Raw genomic sequence first — 6000 nt, 5'->3', positions numbered from 1 at the left:
AGCTAACTGCTTTCAAGCTTGAATTTTCTCATTGCCCACTTTAACTTCAAAATAAAGTGCAGTCCAAAGCTCTTTGCATCTCTCACAAAACAGGGTTGACCTCAGCTTCCAAGGGTAAGTGGTGGCAGGTCAGTGAAGGCAAATGGCACTTCCCACCTGCTCTCAGCAGTCAAATAGCTTGCAGCCCCCTCCAGAGGCCAATTAAAAGTATCCTGTTGCTTCAGAATCCCAGGAGGGCATCAGCTGGGGTCCAGTCCTTATCAGTGAGCCCAACTAAGGGGGTGCATTTTTTTTTAATCAGGGGACCAATTAAGTAGTTGGAACTGCATGATTGCTTTGTCTTGCACACAATACACTGAACTTTCCAGAAGCAGCACAGTGCTTGAGCTCATTCCCTGAATGAGATTCTCATGGTGTTGCCCACATAGGAAAAGAGAATTGTTTTTTGTTCCTTTTATTACACAGCTTTTGAAACAGTGTTTTTAGTAAAGGGGGGGTATTTTAATAGTATTTTCGGAAAGGTCAAGATGTTGCATAACATGGCATCTTCAGTTATAGAAATAACCCCAAATGTTAGCTTTTTTGGTTACTCTGACACAGTTAAAAAGAGGAATGCCTACTGTACTAGGGAAGATGCCAGGGCTGCTCTCACATTCAACCGCACATTTAGGGAGTGGAGCATGGCATAGGCCATTTTTTTGCAAGCAGAAGGAGGGGTGCTGAGCTCACAGACTGGAACCAATAGTGACAACCAGCTGGTGAGCACCTGCCCTTTAGAGCCCAGGAGCAGAGACACTGCCCAGAACACAGTAAGACTCCCAAGTTCACAGAACAGGAAAAGATAAAGGGTGAGCTTGCCCACAGTTCCTAAACAGCAGGTGTTTGCAACCAACACTTCAGAGGTGGGTGTCATAAGGCTGGGGCTGTAGCTCAGCAGTAGAGAGCTTGCCTAGCACGTGTGAGGCACTGAGTTTGATCCTCAGCAGCACTTAAAATAAGCAAATAAAAAAACAAAGGGTATTGTGTTCATCTACAACTAAAACAAATTATTTTTTCAAAGGTGGGGTCATAGCTTCATATCTGTGTGTACTGTGCGGGGCGGGGAGGGGGATGCTGGGGGCATTCTTTTTTTCTTTTCTTCTTTTTTAAAAAAAAGTAGTTGGCAGAATCCCTTTTGAAAGCAACTAAATCTCACCGAATTATAATAGCCAAATTACAATGACGAGTTCAGGCAAGGGAGAGGGAGCATTGCTAACGAGGAAAAATCATGGTATAAACATAGGGTACCCACGGTCCGCTGCTTTGAGAATATTTTAGTCCTGGTCCTAAATCCTCGATCTGGGAAACCAGGACAAATGGTCACTGCACCGTGGCGCATGACCCAGGCCGAGAGTCCAGAAAGCGCCTGATGGCACTCCAACCCTCTACTGGTTTGTCTCTGGCAGCTCCTGAGTTCTGAGCTGCTATTTGTGCTTTCAAGGGGCATCACCTTACCACCACCACCGCCACCAGCTTCGTCCTTGGCCTTTCGGGCCGGTAACGCGGCGGCAGAGAGGCCGGGCACAGGCACTGTGGAGCTGCAGGGTGGCCTGCAGCGGGCGGAGAGGAGGACGCCCGGCTTGGCTCCCAGCGATAGCTCAGCGCCACACCGCTGCACCCGGGCCCCTGCTAATTGCGCGGGCTCCCCACTTGGGCTTCATGGATTCTCAATCCAGCTGTGTGGTGGTGACCGGTAAGGCTATATTTTTGTGCATTCCCATTTGCTGCTGCTTTTAGCCTGCACCTGGAATGCGCACTTATTTGATCCTGGTCGTAAACAGTTCCCTGAGGGGAAAAAAGAGTGGCAACTGGTGGTGCTAAAAATTCCAGATGGAGGCTAACTTCCTGCTATGTCCTATTAAAAAACAAGCTTCCCTGCTTCTGTGGCTCATTCGCTGCAAATAACTCCAGGGGCATGCACGAAGGTGCCCACGTGTGGCTTAGGCTCAAACCTTTCCTGTCTTTCAGTTCCTCAGGGAGGAAGCTGAGGCTTGCACCCGCTGTCCCTGAGTCTGGGACCCGCTGGCTGGACATAAGTGGTATCCTTAGGAGAGCACTTTCATAACAAGGAAGAGGGACATACTGGCTCAAAAAGACCAGGACCCTCACCAGGCTCTCACAGTACCTCTGTGGTGACCCCTCCCCTGCACTTCCCGCTCCAACCCCCAAAAGAGAAAGGAGCACACGGTTCCACATACAGAATGAGTTTCTTACTATGGGAACCCTGAAGCCCCATCCCCACCCCTGTCACGAGTGGATGCCTCTGAACCTCAAAAGGTCAACTTGGAAGGAATGATAGCTGTTTGCTCCTGCATTTCACAAGCAAATCTAAAGCCACCCACTACCACCACTATGCCTCACAGCTGGTCCCTGGGGGCTTGAACTTTCCTCACAAAGCTCTTTATTTATTTTTAGTTAGTCACCAAAGTTCTTTATTTTTAGTTAGACACATTTAGCACATTTTATGTGTTTTTTTTTTTTGAATACTGTTGGATGAAGGAAGCATTCAACAGATGAAGATTCCTATATGCATGAAAGTCACCCATCTTAATTGAAAGTTACCCATCTTAATATTTTCAGATTGCAATTCAAACTTCTATCAACCTTCTAAAAAGAAAATTCTTTTGAAACCCTTTTCTCTCCCTCGTTCTCATTTTGAGTCTAGAAATTGAATGATTCAAATTACGTCTGAATTCCTAAGGAAACTGTACTCCTAGTCAATGCAGTGGTTGTCTCAAATGAAATATGGATATTGAAGCACCATTGCCCCTCTTAGAATCACACCCGTGCTTTCCTTTATGTTGTCAGCCTGTGGTTTGCCAGCAGACTCTAGATTGTTGATGATGTACTTGATAATCAGCCACGATCTGAGGATGTCCACCAGGTTCCAGAGGATGACCTCCTTTATTAGAAATGTTCTGAGCTGCCCAGGGCAGCCTCTTTATATAATTGGATTTGCTTAATGTGTAAATCTCACCAAGACAATTGGCACATAGACAGATGATGGGAAAACCAGGGCTCTGACAAATGGTGTCAAGATCAAGGTGTTCTTTCTGATTGGCACCAAATGATAGCAATGAAAGGCAGAGGAAACCTGCCTCCAGAGGGCCTCTCTCATTCCCCTAGATTTCTCCAGCTCTTTTTTGCAAGTTCCCCTCCAGAGCTGGCAGGTTGACAGTGAGATCTGACCCAGCAAAGCAAAAGCTTCAAAGCTTCACTTATTGATTTGTTTTCCTAATTTCAAAAAAAAAAAAAGAGAGATGTAATTTTTGCTGATTTGAATATGATTCTAAAACAGAATGTGCTAGTTCTGTGTGCTGCGGCATTTTTATTATCTATCCTAGGAGGTACCTAGGATTCTTTCCCCTTATTCTCAATATTTCCGATTACCGTTCTTTATTTGCTGACTATTGCCCTGGGAGTTAATCATATTTATCCTATAGAATTCAGTCAAAGTCAGAGGTCTCCTCCTCCTCCCCCTCCATCTATCTTTCTAGTGCTAGGGATTGAACTAGAGGCCTTGTGCATTCTGAACACACACTCTACCACTAAACTCTACCTCCAGATCTAAAAGTTTTACACTTTTTTTGTAGAGGGAGGGTACCAGGGATTGAACTTGGGCACCCGACCAGTGAGCCACATCCCCAGCCCTATTTTGTATTTTATTTAGAGACAGGGTTTTGCTGAGTTGCTTAGGGCCTCTCTAAATTGCTGAGGAGGGCTTTGAACTCGCGATCCTCTTGCCTCAGCCTCTCAAGCCGCTGGGATTACAAGTGTGCATCACCACACCTGGCTTTTTTGTTGTTGTTTTGAATCTAAGAACTCTTTGCCTAGCCTAAGGTCCCAAGATTTTTTTCCCTTCTTTTTCCCCCTAAATGTTTGTATAGTTTTACCTCTTACATTTAAGTCCATAACCATTTTGAATTCATTTGTGCATGAGGTGTAAGGTTTAGGTTGAGGGGCTCAGTGTTTTATGTCCAGTCGATCCAGTACCATTTGTTGAAATGGTTGTCCTTCTCCACTGAATTTCTTTTGCACCTTTGTAACCAAACAATTGGGCACATTTATGTGGGTCCAATACTGCGTTCTCTACAAAGCCTACTTTTCTATTAGACATTTGTGCACATATGTACTCAACCATACCCCCACCCCCAGCCTGGCAGTGAATAGGTCCCACCTTCCTTTTCGACTCCTCACTGTGCCTTGCACGAAAGGTTGTTGGAGTTGTCCAGGACCCACAATGACCTGGGGAGCAGAAAGAGAATCTTATGTGGGCGTGGTCTTGCTTGAGAAAACCTGGGTATCTTTGGTTTCAGGTTTTGGGCCCTTCCGGCAGCACCTGGTGAATTCCAGCTGGGAAGCAGTGAAGGTAACACCCCTCCCCCACCAGGCCCAGATGACTCCTTCTGTGACTGCTGAGAAACCCCAGCTTGCAGGCCCCTTGGTAACCAGAGCCTCACAGGAGGAGACAAACAAACCTGTGCCCCTGGGAGAATGGTTTGTCTTTGGTCCCTGATTGGGAAATGCCTACCTGCAGATGCTCTTCCCACCTCAGTGGTAAGAAAGGAGGCTGAAGGGACACTCCTAGGGACAAGAAAGGCTAAACCAAGATGGATTCCGATTGTCCCCATCTCTGTTGTCTATGGGACTGTTTGGAAGTCATTCTCTCAGCCTCAGTTTCCTCAGTCATAAATGGGGGAATAATCATGCTGATATTGCAGGGCTGTTTTTGGGGACGCAAAGAGGTAAGTGTGCTGAACACTTTTGTATGGGCAGCTTTGTTCACGCATCGTGACCTGCACAGGAAAGCACTGTGCATAAACACTGTGCTTATTTTTAAGGAAGTAGCTTCCCAGTGGAGAGTGCATCCTCCCTGATGAGGGCTGGGAGTCTCCTACAGAGCAGATCTGCTTCTCCTTAGGACAGTTGTCTGTTATCGGTCCCCACTTGGTTGTCACTTAGAGGCTCCAGATATTGACAGCTGTTTATTCACACGTTTCCTTCAATTTCATGCCTCTGTTGGGTTAAGCCAAAGGTGGGGTCTCCAGTCTATTCTCAGAGTTTCCCAGTCACGCTGAAAAGGCAACAAAACCGCTGATGTCACCCACCTACAGCAACTGTGGCATTGATTTTTCTAGGCTGTCAGCACAGGTGCCATCAAGGGCACTCTCGACTTTTGAGTAAGAATTTGAGTTTTCTTTTTACCATCAGGAAAAATCTCAGAGAACCCCAGACCCACTGTCAAGCCTGGCTGCACCTCATTGTGCATCAAAAAGGCTAGCCTAGGGCTTTCATGGGGCCTTCGGGAGTCTGCAGCCAGTTCCTGCATAGATGGCACTTCCTCTGCCAAATGTGGGAAGGGCCCGCACTTTTCTGCTTCCTTTTGCAGTCATGATAATGGAAAAAAGCCATACTGCAAGCTGTGGGACCCAAGACAAGACACCCAACTTTTCTGTGCCTCGATTTCCTCATCTGTAAAGTGGGAAGGTCCTGATGGCTAAGAGAGTTAACACATGTAAACCCTTTAGTCTACTAAAGGGAAATTCTCCAAGACAACAATAAAAGCAAAAGAATATCAGTTGAGTAGTAACTTCAAAATGATGAAATTGTAACTGCCACAAGAAATTTGTACCCAGCAAAATTATTTTTCGAAAACAAGGACGAAGTAAAGACATTCTCATAAAAAGCAAACATCAAGAGTTCATTCTCAAAAGGACAACATTAAGGGAACATATAAAGGATGTGTATTTGGAAGGAAAGAAAATGGCCCCAGAAAGATGGTGTAAAATGCAAATACGAATTTTAAGAATAGTCAGTTTTTAGGTAAAATCTGTATTCACATTATATAAAATAATAATAATAATAATTGCTAATTTTCAAGCTTAAAAAAAGGATTGACCTGGGTTAAGTTGTGGCTCAGTGGTAAAGTGTTTGCCTGGCACGTGTGAGGCCCTGTGTTTG

Source organism: Marmota monax, unplaced genomic scaffold (assembly GCF_021218885.2).
Source record: "Marmota monax isolate L192 unplaced genomic scaffold, Marmota_monax_Labrador192_F-V1.1 WCK01_AAM20220418_F8-fsc00005, whole genome shotgun sequence".
NCBI classification, from domain to species: Eukaryota; Metazoa; Chordata; class Mammalia; order Rodentia; family Sciuridae; genus Marmota; species Marmota monax.
The sequence above is the reverse complement of the archived record's forward strand: the minus strand, read 5'-3'. Positions refer to the sequence as shown.